General features: G+C 46.6%; 1 protein-coding gene across 3 annotated transcripts in view; it reads right to left on the bottom strand.

Moving 5' to 3' along the window:
• Positions 1-13,921, bottom strand: part of KCNT1 (potassium sodium-activated channel subfamily T member 1) — a 226,893-nt gene that overhangs the window by 150,435 nt on the left and 62,537 nt on the right. The window lies entirely within an intron of this gene.

Below are 13,921 nucleotides of genomic sequence, written 5' to 3'. Positions count from 1 at the left end.
AAGAATAAAACTGGCACAAAGCAGACAGGAGAGGACATAACCATTTGATAGAAACTTTGGGGTTTTATCTGCCTATGTCTAATCTAACTAATACTTACAGGGAAGAAATTGAGATGAGGCAACCCCTAAGGAGGCTCTGCCATTAGTACTTACACACCCATACCCACTACCTTTTCACAGATGAAAACAGGCAAATGCTTTAGTTCTCCTAGCAAGGATCACTTCCCCTGCACATTACAGTGTTCCACAATCAGCTCCACTTTATACAATGCTACACAATCCACCCAACTTGCTGTATGCTGTATTCCTTTACTTTGAGACAGCAGAGATCCAGCAGTGTAATATGTTCAAGGAACTTGCTTCTAGCAACTTAAAACCTAGGAGAGTATGTGCTTTTTGAGTTACAGACATACTAGAAAAACATAATTGCCCCCAATGTGTTATCAGCCATCCATAACAGCTCAGCCACTGCCAACGTGCAAAATAGCAGACTGCAAGAACTGCAAAAACGTCATAACCGTATATCAAACACAGTCACAAATTCAGCCAAATCTGCCAATCTCATAGAGAAAAAAAAAATCAGTACGACATCCTCCAAAGGTAAAAATAGGGCTGAAATAGGGTCAGTGATTTTCCCAGGGAACAAGGCCAGAAAATAGTGGCTTTCCTTGGTAAACAGGAATGTTGCATACATGCCCACAAACTTTACCCTGGAACTCAGAACCCCAAAAGCAGATTCTCTGCAAGATGATCCTATGACGCCTGCTGAAAGGCCTTTGGTACCCTAGGCCAGCCACTAGCCTGGTGCCCCAAGGGAGCAAGTGTAAAGCTGCCACTTCTCAGGCACGTACAGACCCAAGCTGGCAAGGAACAGCCACTGTCCTGCAAGTCCAGTAGCTGGGAGTAGCTGGTGGTTGCCTGCTCTTCAGAGCTTTTTTTGTAGCAGGAACTCCTTTGCATATTAGGCCACGCACCCCCTGATGTAGCCAATCCTCCAAGAGCTGAAAGGACTCTTAGTACAGGGTCTACTGTAAGCTCCAGGAGGATTGGCTACATCAAAGGTGTGTGGTCTAATATGCAAAGGAATTCCTGCTACAAAAAAAAAGCCCTGCAGCTCTTCCTCCCTCCCTCCTTTACAGGGATGGGGGAAGGTAGGCCAGGAGGGTATTCCTAAGGCAGGGGGCACCACTTAAGGCTGTCACCCTGGCAAGCCTCTTTTGGTGCTCCTACCCACCCACAATCCTCTGGAACCCTAGGCAATCATGTAGGTCTGACTAACAGATGAGCTGGCTCTGGAATCTATTGGCTGGGCAGGTTACTTTGGGAACATAGTCCTCTGAATCTCTTTACAGCAGTGACATGCAAGTCATTTCTCACCCGGGGACAGTTGGCATTTCACAAGGGATGGCCAGCTATTGCTATTTCTTTCTGCTTTCACGTGCCCAGTGAACTTTGTAGTTTTGCCCATTTTCATTGCTGCTGTTCCCAATTCATTTTTTTCCCTTTGATGCCATGTACATATTATACACATATGAGTGTGCAAAGTTAATGGAAAAACGACATTGCCTAACTTTAACAGGACAAATTCAATACTGGGAAGGGGGGGGACAAAACGATGCAGAAATAAAAGCTTAGAGGTTTGATTTGCTTAAAAGGAATGAAGCCGGAAAAGGGATTTTTGGGGGGTTCCAGACAGCAGAAATGGGAAATTCAAAACCATACCTATTTTTGACATAAAAGAAGATATCATAGAATCATAGAGTTGGAAGGGACCTCTAGGGTCATCTAGTCCAACCCCCTGAACAATGCAGAAAACTCACAAATACCTCCCCCTAAATTCACAGGATCTTCATTGCTGTCAGGTGGCCATCTAGCCTCTGTTTAAAAACCTCCAAGGAAGGAGAACCCACCACCTCCCAAGGAAGCCTGTTCCACTCAGGAATCGCTCTAACGGTCAGGAAGTTCTTCCTGATGTTGAGTCAGAAACTCTTTTGATTTAATTTCAACCCATTGGTTCTAGTCCTACCTTCTGGGTCCACAGAAAATAATTCCACACCATCCTCTATATGACAGCCCTTCAAGTACTTGGAGATGATGATCATATCACCTCTCAGCCATCTCCTCTCCAGGCTAAACATCCCCAGCTCCTTCAACCTTTCCTCATAGGACTTGGTCTCCAGACCCCTCACCATCTTCGTCGCCCTCTTCTGGACTCGTTCCAGCTTGTCTATATCCTTCTTAAAATGTGGCCCACCATGTCCTTGCTCTTTTTCTTACTCTGAACATAAGAAAAGAACCCTTTTTTGTTGTTTTTAGCATCTTTGGCCAGCCCAAGCTCATACTGAGCTTTAGCTTTCCTAACTTTTTCTCTACAAGCACTGATGATTTGTTTAAATTCATCCTTGGTTATAAGGCTCTCCTTCCAGTTCCTAAAGGAGTCTTTTTTATTTCTCAAGTCTTTAGAGAGCTGTTTATGGAGCCACTTCGCCTTTTTTAGGCTTTTTCCATTTTTTCTTCTCACAGAAATCGTCTGTGATTGCGCTTTCAGTATTTCGCTTTTAAGAAACTCCCACCCCTCCTGAACCCCCTTCCTCCTAAGTATTTCTGACCATGGGATTTTACCTAGCATAGTTCTAAGTTTATCAAAGTTTGCCTTTCTGAAGTTCAACCTATAAGTCTGACTATGTATAGCTTTTCCCTTTCCTGAGACTGTAAATTCCAAAATCACATGGTCACTACTGCCCAGGGTGCTCACTATTTCCACTTCTTCAATCAATTCTTCCTTGTTGGTGAGAATCAAATCCAAGATAGCAGATTCCCTTGTTTCCTTCTTCACTTTCTGGAAAAGGAAGTTGTCAGCAAGATAAGTCAGGAATCTATTTGACTTTTCACTTTTAGCAGAGTTGGACTTCCAACAGATGTCTGGGTAATTGAAATCTCCCATGATCACGGTATCCCTTCTCTTAGAGAACTTTGCAATCTGCTGTAGAAGTATCTCATCCAAGTCCTCTGCCTGACTTGGTCTATAGCAGACCCCCACAATAATATCACTGTTATTTCTTACTCCTTTTATTTTTACCCAGAGAGTCTCAACTGAGCTGCCATGCTCAGATTCACATATTTCCTCACAAGTATATACCTCCTTCACATATACTGCTACGCCTCCGCCCTTTCTCATTTGCCTGTCCCTTTTAAATAAGTTGTACCCTTGAACCCTAATATTCCATTTGTGAGTGTCATCCCACCAAGTTTCAGTAAGGCCTATTATGTCATAGCCTCCTTCCTTTATTAGGACTTCCAGTTCCTCCTGTTTGTTTCCCATACTCTGTGCATTAGTGTAGAGATATCAGATCAAGCCATAGATTTCCCACATAATATGTAGCTTGCCCTCCAAGTTTCAAGGCACATAGATCTACCTATGGCTACCTTTCCTCCTTCTAACACCCTCCAGATACCTCACTTGCTCATAAAAAGCGAGAAGGCCCCAAAGACCGTTCTGCTATCCTTCCATAGAGAATCCTGAAAGGAGGGAATCTGAACTGTTCATCACAAGCTAAATTCTGTAAGGCAATGATGTTCTGCTTTGGGATTCAAAATGCAAAACAAAAAATACCCTCATCTCCTCCCCCTCCCCAGGGTGTTTTCAAAAAACATTAGCAAGGGAAGGTACCGTTAAAAGCAGCCTACAGAAAAATTAAAGCAGAGGCTGGGAAATGAATAGGCAAGGCAGACATCTGCGAGCTTTAAGTCCCACACAAAGCACTCATTTTAGAAACACAGCAACATCACCAAGGGGGGATAATTAAAGCAATATTGAGACACTTGGAGAATTGAAATGCACACTGAAGGGAAGAGAAAAGCCACACCTCTTTTGCCAGCACACCTAAAGAATCTCAGGTTTATTGACAGTGGGTTTGGTCAAAAAAAGCTTCTGCTAGGTACAAGGCCGCTGATGGGGTGAGAACTAGGAGGACAAAACTCCAGGTGCCTTGTTGCTCTACCAACCAGTCCTGATGGCACAGAGCTGGCACCTGATCTGTGGGTTCAAACCCCACAGCGCCTGTCTTTTTGCTCACAGGAAGAGCATCAGCTCAATACTGTATAAATGCAGTGCTGGTTCTTCAGCCAAGCCATCCAAGAAACTGCTTTACACAAAAAGGAAGACATTGATGCACCATAAGGGCATGGCTCACTCTCAGCAACATGGCAGGTGCCTGATGTCACTTCCTGGGCCTGCACCACCAGGGTCCAAGAGAAGCCCCAGTGGCTCAGCTAAGACCCCTGGATGAAAACAATGAGTAGCCCTGCTTAGGATCATAACATGCCTTGAACTAGTCCTGTCTAAAAAGCCCTTCATTCTCCAACAGCCAGAGCACAAGGCTTATGGCTATGGGAAAAACATGCCCTCAGCTTAACCCAGACCTGCAAACAACAGAGCTATTAACAGACTCCAATTATTGCCTTATGACACTCTCGCCATCATTCTCCTATCCTGACATGCTATTGTTTTATTGGTCTCCCACACAAATGCTATCCAGACCAAATGTTCTTTCAATTTGTTAATTTCACTATTTTGCCACTGGGTTTTTCTAACTTTGTACCACTTTGTATTCTCAACCCTGCCCACCAGCTATATGTAGCTCTGCTCACTGTACCCCATTCCATTTGTCTGATGAAGTATATATGCATACAAAAGCTTACATTCTGAATAAAACTTTGTTGGTCTCAGGGGTTTTTTTGAGCAGGAACGCAGTTCCAGCTGGTTTGGTGTCAAGGGGTGTGGCCTGGTATGCAAATGAGTTCCTGCTGGGCTTTCCTGCAAAAAAGAGCCCTGTGTGAAACAATGGTGATGTCAGCGGGTGTGGCCTAATATGTGGATGAGTTCCTGCTGGGCTTTTTCTACAAAAAGAGCCCTGGTTGGTCTTAAAGGTGATACTGGACTCCGACTTTGTTCTAATGCTTCAGACCAACACGGCTGCCCACCTGGATCTGGCTATGGGGTTAGTTCCAACCCCAGCCATTAATCTTCTTGAGCTTTGTTCTTTTGCTTAAGGGCTTGAGCAAAAACAGTCTGCAAAGTCTTTAGCATTGCTAAGTATCATTTTTTTAGTCCCCCCAGGGGAAATGGGCAATTATAGCACAATTGCCTGACGCATCTGATCCTTGCACCAAGCTTTTGCGGAGGAAGGAAACAGGAGAGCTTTTCAGAGAGGTGCATTGTCTGGAGACAGTTTTGGATACTTCATTTAGCATGCAAATTGGGGATGAGTAGGTTTCCTCCACATCGTTCCCTTATCATTTCAGAAATTTCTCTTTGTGTTGCACCCCGCTCCTCTTCCATTCCCACTTAATTAAAAGGATTTCTCAGCTTAATTTCAAAACAGGCACGTGCTCGGCTGGCTACAGCGTGTAGCACCTTCAGTTCAAGTAGGGTCTTCTTCTCTGCTTGATACGTAAGTGTGCTATATCAATCAAATACAACTCCCAAAAGGCCAGTCTTAAAAACATCCTTGATAAAATGAAAACAAGATTATTTTCATGTGATATTTTACGCATACACAGGAATACACCAGTAAAGCACTGCACAACAAGAAATCCGGACAAAGTATGATCACATCAATATAGTGGGGTTTTGTTGCAGTAAGCACATGAACACCAGAAGGTAGAGAAGGAGGAAAAATACATGAACTACAAGATCTGAAAGCAGGGCTGGCCCTAGACCGTCTGGCACCCTAGGCAAGGCTAATTTATGGCGCCCTCCCTGCACTGATGTCACTGAGTCACCCAATTTGGCGCCCCAGAAGGCCAGCACCCTAGGCAATTGCCTAGTTTGCCTAGTGTCAGGGCCAGCCCTGCCTGAAAGGTACATCAAACTGCACATGTGCACTGTTCAAAAAGATTTTTTTTAAAAAAAAAAATGGACAATGTAAGATTTCCAGTGCTTTAGTATCATTTCAGAAACAAGATCAGGTAGTACAGATAAACTGAAACGCAAAATGCTAGAAGCACCCTGACACGGATAGCCCCGGCAAGCCCAATCTTGTCAGATCTCGAAAGCTAAGCAGGGCCAACCCTGGCAAGTACTTGGATAGGAAACCTCCTTTGAATACCAGGACTGGGAGGCAGAGGTAGGCTGCTTCAAGCCACTTCTCTGAACATCTTCCATGCCCCAGCAGGGATTGCCAAAACTGCCAAACTTCCAGCCATGTACACGTACACACACACCCGCTCACTCACTCACTCTCTCTCACTCACTTACTCACTCTAAAAACAGAGCTGTAACCAACTACAGTGATGTTGAGTGTTCACTTATATTGCCAACTGCCCTGGAAAAACCTGTTATTTATAGGATGATCTAAAAGTTATCCCTTTCCATGTCATAAATAGCGGTAAATGTCATAAATGTCATGCCATCAAATTGCAGCTGATTTGCAGAAATCCCACCAAGGGATTTCCAAGACGAGTAAGGAGCAGAGGTGGTTTGCCCTTGTCTTCCTCTGCAGAGTCTTCCTTGGTGAGCTCCCATCCAATACCGACCCTGCTTAGCATCCAAGATCTGTCGAGATGAGGCTATACCATGCTGCCTTCCTCCTCAATAGTAAGTGCCATAAATCTGGCAGATTAGCATTCACAGATTAAATGGCAATATCAAGTAGACATCCCTAAAGCAGCAAAGGGTGAGAGTCACCTAAACAAGATGCTCAGCATCCGCCTGGGTGTGTGCCTCGCCCTGTAAATGGTGACATTTGCAAAGTTTGTCTGGGATCATCAATATCCTTGTGTCAGCCTCGGCTGTATTTCAACTGTTCACCGTAACATTTGCAGAACAAAAACTCACGGTGACAGAATCAAGAGATGTGAAAAGGCAATCTTAAAACGATGCTCATCAAGATTCAAACAGCCTTTCGGGATCTTGCCTGAACATGACCCAAAGGCAGTGTGCTGTGGCTGCCACCTCCCTGCTCCCCCAACACTCCTAGCCAGGATTTCAGCAGACAGATCGAGCCCACCCTCCCAACCCAGCTGTTTATTGTGCTTATACAAGCCCCACCCCCACCCCCAATATTCTCCCCTTGTGCAATGTGCTCTTCCCGCCTCTGCATAGCTTTTAAGTAAATCATTAAAAGGTATGCAATATTAAGTGATAAATATAGCATGCGCTTCAAGCATTCCCTTCCAATTTCAATTAAAACACAAGTTTGCATTCCTAGGGGAGGTCTGCAACATGTAGTTTCTTTTCCTTCGAGCACATGGGGGTTGCCTTAGTCCAAGGCAAAACACGGCTTCATCCTCTTAGAATTAGCAGCTCACTAAAGTCTCAAGCCAAAAAATCAAACAAACAGTATTTCCAAGCACCTAGGACCCAACTCTTGAAAGCGAGGATGCTAAAGATTCAGTCTGGACCTTCTGCATGCAAAATGCTTGCTTGGTCACTAAGCCATAGCCACTAAGAAGTTGCCTTATGCCAAGCCAGACCATTGGTTTCAGTCTAAACAGTGCTGTCTGTTCTGTATGGCAGTGGCTTTCCAGAGTCTCAGATAAAAGAATAAAGAGCCTTGCTGGATCAGGCCAGTGGTCCAACCAGTCCAGCATCCTGGTTTACACAGCTGCCAGTTAGATAGCTTGGAGAGCTAAAAAAACAGGGTATAGAGGCCAAGCCCCTTCCTATGATGCTGCCTCCAAGCACAGGGCTTTGCATATGGAGATTTCCTTTACTCACCAAGGCTCCTAGCCACTGATGAGTCTCACCCTCCATGAATTTGTCTATCCTACTTTTTAAAGCCATCTATGCTTGTTCACCATGCCCACTAGCAATGAATCCCACAATTTAATGACCTGTTGAGTAAAGAAAGAAAGAGCCGCGTGGTGCAGAGTGTTAAAGCTGCAGTGTTGCAGTCCTAAGCTCTGCTCATGACCTGAGTTCTATCCCCAGTGAAAGCTGAGTTTTCAGGTAGAGTTCTGCATGGAAACCGGAAGCACGCTGCAGACTTTCTAAGAAGTGGGTTGCACTTTGAAAATCCAACCCAGTAAGTTAGAATAACAGAATCCATGGAGAAATTTAGAAGAGGGTGCATTTCTACCACCTCATCCTACATGCCATGTAAACTGACTTTCAAACCCAGAAGAAGAAAAGGGCTGGTGGGGCGGGGGGGGAATCGCAAGTGAAGAAACTCAAGGACACAGACGTTTAAAAGCTATTATTCACAAGCAGTATCGGAAGCAACTGAGCTGCCTGGAAGGAGGCTTTTGGAACACTGGGGCTCAAAATGCCAACAGGATGAGTGAGAAGCAGCTCAGCCAGCCAGATCCAGAACACAGGCAAACATCCTGTGGGTGCATCTCCCTCGTGGTTAAGCATCCAAGCCATGGGAAGATTTCTATATTGGTTGGAAAGGCTGGGATAATATTATATCCAGTGAGAGGTTGGGGATTTGGTCAGGGGCAGAAAGGAAGAAGCAGCTGGTCCTTTTGGCTGACCAAGAGTAGAAGGCCAGACTCCCAGCATTTATACCTGGTCAGTCCTGAAGCATTGCACTGATGGCCAGTCACAAGGGCCATACAGACTTCTGAGACACCATTGGAATATACAGAGGTGCCAGGCCAGTTTCCTTCCCATCTATCCCATTTTTTATCCAATCTCGGGGTAGTTCCTTCCCTCTTCCACTTTATCTTCACAACAATCCTGTGAGGAAGGTTTAGCTGGGATTGGCCCAAGCATACCTAATAAGCTTCATGGCAAGACAGAAATCTGAAATTAGGATTCCCTAGATCTAGTCCAGCTCTCAAATCACCATTCCACACAGTCTATGAAAGGGTTTCTGGTCCATCCCAGATGGAAAGACAATCAAACCCCACACCCTAGTAACACCTCTCCACGTGAACCCGGCAAGGCCCTGCAATGCTGTTCTGACCTGAGCATCAACAGATTTCTCAGTTCATCTGTTGTTATCCGGCCTGAGGTTTTGTAAGGACAGCTGTATGATTGTCTAATCTCAGCACCTTTGGGATACAGTCATAGATAGCAGAGCAGGCTGGTTTTGGGCGATCTGCCAAAGACACATTCATAGGCCACTTCCTAGAGGGCATAATATTAGTCATATCTTCACAAACCTGCACGGAAGCCTTCCAGAAGCAGGGAGTTCAGCCTGGACATGAATACAAACAGTTCCAGACAACTCACGCAGGCACATGAAGCCGCTTTGCACTGATTTGGAGCACTGCTGTATCTGCCTCAGTATTGCCTACCCAGATTGACAAAGAAAGGATGTTTTCAACACCTGTCACTTTGGCGGGGAGGGCAGGATAGAAATGGAATTAAATAAATAAATAAACTTGAAATGCTTTACCTGCAGACAGGACCTTCTACCTCTGCTTCACAACAGCCCCCCCCCAATTATCCCTTGCACTCCCCCCAATTCTGTCTTCACTTACTTTAACATAATCACCCATTTTACTCAAGACACATACAAACCAGTCCTTATGCTAGGCCAAAACACCAGTCTTCCCAGCTCAGATGTGGAGCCACTCTTCCAGTCGGGCAGTGAAAGGTCTTCCCCAGAAGTGTGGTACAGTGGTCAGAGTGTCAGACTAGGACCTGGGAGACCAAGGTTCAAATCCCCACTCTTCCGGGGAGGCTCACTGTGTGACCTTGAGCAAGTCACAGCCTCTCAACCTAACTGACCTCAAAGGGTTGTTGTGAGGATAAAAAGAGAACAATATCAGCTGCTTTGGGCCTCCTTTGGGGAGAAAAGCACGGTATAAATGAGGTAAATATTAATAATAATAAATCCCCAGTGGATTAATAATAATAAATCCCCTGGAAGGCCAGGAGCAAGCTCAGAGGACCCCGAAGAGCATTGCCAGTGCCCAAAGAGCATTGCCAGGGAGGACAGTGGTGCGGGAGAAAGTAATAGGGGAGCTTCTACCAGCAGAGGCTGCTCAACCCCACTGCTGCTGCCTGCTGGGGCCAAAGTCAGCGGACCCTGGAGGGGCTGCAGGACTGGACTGACTCTGGGGCTCCCACTCCTACAGGGAACCAATCGCAGTGGAGAAGGGCAGATGAAGGCTGGTAAGAGCTGAAAGTCTTGCAAGATTTTCTTGTAGTTTTGTACACATCCTGCCCAGTCCAGGCCCTCACTGAGTTACTACCTTTCCGTAGGGCCTTCAGAACAGAGCTATTCCACCAGGCCTTTGGTTGAGGCAGCAGACGTCCTATCCCATTGGCTGGCCTTTACTATGATATCACCTCTGCTGTGATATTATCCTTTAATTTAATTTCTGTTTTTAGACCTTCAGCATGTTTAGCATGTGCCCAACTGAATTGCCATCTATAACTTGTCTACAATCTATCTATAATTGTTATAATTTATTGTATCATTTTATACTGGTTTGATCTTAAATGTACGTTTAAATTGCCATCTGTTATATTGTTATCCACCCTGAGCCCATTTTTGGGAAAGGGCAGAATATAAATCGCCTAAATAAAGATTTAATTTTAACTTCATTTACACCCTACTTTTACTTGTAAAGAGGTTTACAACATTCTCCCCCTTCCATGTTATTCTCACAACAACCCTGTAAGGTAGGTTAGACACAGAGAGAGAGAGAGGCAGAGACTGGCCCACGGTCATCCAGCAAGCTTCCATGGCAGAGTGGGGATTTGAACCTGAATCGCCCAGATCCTAGCCCAGTGCTCTAATGACTAAACATGCTAGCTTTCCAACAAGACTGCCCTGACAATTTCCTACGGAACAAGAACACCAACAGGTAGAGCCCCCTAAGCCTGCATAGGTCTCTGTTCTGGTAATAAACAGGCAACCTTCACAGGGCTATGAGTCTCCTCCCAGCTATCACTAGTAACACCAGACAGGAGAAGAGGTGAAATACACATTTGAACTCAATCTAGCCAATCTCCTAAAACTATTACTCCCCATAGCCTATGACTCTGTTTTCGCTTTAGTCAGTCATACCCAGGACAGAACCACAATCAAGGCCTCCCCATGGCACCGAACATTGCCACATGAACCCAGTTAATCCTCCTGCTGTTCCTCTCTTGAGCAGCTTTGATATCCTGCACTACTATAGGTTTGCATTACTGCAAGCCTCTTGTGGAGCCAATTTTGGGGAAAGCAAGATAACAATACAGGAAGACAATAAATTTGTGGTCAGTTTTTCCCTGCTGCTACACCAGCCTCTTCTCCTTAACCTCTAACAAACACACACACGCCATGTGTGAGAACTCCCTTGTGGATGCTACAAGACCTCTCTGCTGACCAGTGCTTTTCTGTACACACAAACACAAAGAGAGAGCGAGCAGCTGGGGATTAAGGCAAAGGGCCCCTTCAAGCAACAGAAAATGGCTATCCCTGCATTGGTCTGAATGAACTGCCAGAACTCCCGTGTGTTTGGTGTCACATGGCATGAACCAGCAGGCATGCTAGGGACAGGCAATTTCTTTAGCCCGTGTCCACTAGGAATGCTGGTTGGAGGACAGCAGATCGGGCTGGGGTACTAAGACCATTGGTCAGAATCCTTCCAGCCAGGGGAATCAAGTGAGGGGCTGGACTGTCCCTGGAGTGGGAGGAACAGGAGGGTGGAAGCGACCTCAGTCAAGCAGGGACCTGATGCGTGCCCAAAGAGAGGCTGCTGGATCTGGAAGCAGACATTGCAAGCTGGGGCAGCAATCCTGTCTCCCGGAGCGGCTGTCAGCTCTGATAGCTGGGTCAAGAAAAGGGAAGAAAAAGAGGAAACCATGATGGGGTGGTCGGCATCAACAGCAGGAGGAGATCCTTCCAGCAAAAAAAAACCCAATAGAGGTTAGGAAAGGAGGTGTACATTCAGGCTTACTACTAAAGCCCAGTTCTCCATGCATTGATTCACACGGGTCATTTCGTAGAAAAAGAGGCACTGGAGTTCACTAGCACATTTGCATATGCCACACACCCCTGACATTGCTAGAAGGTGTACTAAATTATAGCAGCTCAGCATCTCCCTTAAAATGCTTCTTGAATTAAAATTGTCACAATAAAACCTTACTCTCGTCATACTTCTTAAATCACTTTCTCCTCTGTGGCCACAGTGGCATGATGAAGATTTCCATCTGTCTGCTTTATACGTTCTGATTATTTCCCCATTTTTTTGTAGGGGGAAATATTAGAAAGTTTGTCAAAACTTAAGAGTTCAGCAAAATTCTCACAGGGAGTTTTGAACAATGGAGCCCAGAAGCAATTATTGGGGGGGTGGGGAGTAAGAAAGAAAGAGCACAATAAAATGTAGAGGTTCCAGAGCTCCATTCCTGTGAGCTCCTGCCCAAAATGAGGCCTGTTGATTCATTCCTTGCAGGGAATGTATCTGCCGCCTCTCCGGAAACCAGCTGGAGAGAAGGCTCATGAGGGAAAACAACACCAGAAAGCCATAAAGACAAGAACATAACCAACAAGGAGAGCAGGAAGTAGTTGGAGAAAGGCTAGAAAATAATACTAATCTCTAGGGTCTTTTGTGCACCTGCCAGAAGTGATGGATGGGTGGCAGGCCTGGGATACTGCTTTCCTTCCCCTCTTGGGAGAGGAAGGAAAGCAGTCCCCCAGGCCTGCCACCCATCCATCATCATTCTTTCACTACGCTGCAGCATGAAGTTGGCTTCCTTCAATTCCACCCAACCCTCCCTCCAGCTCAGTATTGTCTCCTCCGATTGGCAGAGGCTCTCTGGCTTTGCTCAACAGCTGCTAACCAACCTCATTTCTCAGAAGATGCCAGGAACTCAACTTGGGCCCTTCTGCAGCCACTGAGCCGTGTCTATTCCCTGTAAATCAACCAAGCCCAGTTGACTCCTCTGATTCTACTGCTTGTCTGCCATTTCCTCTACCATTGCTTTGTTCCTGTGTGCATGGGCCATTCCCCCCCCCCCCCAAAGCTGCTTGAGAAAACACAGGCAGGTGGCCCCATCCTGAAAGGCGCTGACCCTCCCTTCCCCCAGGGCCCAGATCCCAAACCCTTTAACCGCCAGCCCCCGTGTCCTCCTGGCTGCCTTCACAGCATCAACCCCTTCAGCGAGGAGAAAGGCAATCATTCCCAACCAACAAGAGCACCAACATTGCCATCCGGTCAATGTGCAGTACACGTTTGGAAGAAAGGATGAGCGAATGAATTGGCGTGAAGGGAAGAGGGAGACACGCTGATGGGGGAGAGCTTGGAAGAAGGAGGGAAAGAACAAGGAGGAGAGGGGGAGAGAGCGCGCTGAAAACAGAACCCAGGAAGTGGATGACTCGTTCTCGTATCTGCATTGCTGTGAGCATTCAGACATTTAACCGTTTCCTTCTGGGAAAACAACAGCTGGGAAAGGGGGGGGGGGGTGTTCAAGGTAAATGCAAGACCCGCATACCGATTACCCAGGGACGGGGTTTTTTTTGGGAGGGGGGAGTCCCCTCCTTCAGCTCTGCACATTGTGCGCCTCCAGAAGAGGACTGCAGCATTGGGGAGGGGGCACAGGCGAGTCCCAGCATGAAGGGGAGGGGGAGAGAGCTAACAAAGAATTGTTTCCTTCCAACCCGCCCCCCCTCTCCGAGGCAGCCCCCCGCCGTTCCCAAAGACGATTCATCAATGGAAAAGCCAGCGGCCCCGGAGAAAGACCTGCCCCCTGCATTTGACAGCAGAGGGGATCAGATGCACCCGCGAGAGAACAATGCTGAAGTCCTGCTCTGGGGAGCTGAAAGAAGCGGCGTGCCTCGCTTTGCAAAAACACCCCGGCTCTCCAGGGGAAGGGAAGGAAGGAGGGAGGGAGGGAGGGAAGGAGGGCTGGTCGGCTAGAGGAGCGACCATGCAAAAACCCCAGGGGCTCGGAGACGTCGAAGAGCGGAGGTGGGGGGGGGGGGTTACCCAGCGCCCCCCACATTGATGCCCTGGCCTTGCAGAAGTCCGACAG

The sequence above is a fragment of the Heteronotia binoei genome, chromosome 12, assembly GCF_032191835.1.
Source record: "Heteronotia binoei isolate CCM8104 ecotype False Entrance Well chromosome 12, APGP_CSIRO_Hbin_v1, whole genome shotgun sequence".
NCBI lineage: Eukaryota > Metazoa > Chordata > Lepidosauria > Squamata > Gekkonidae > Heteronotia > Heteronotia binoei.
Note: the sequence above shows the minus strand (reverse complement) of the source record. Positions and strands in the feature narration are given on the sequence as shown.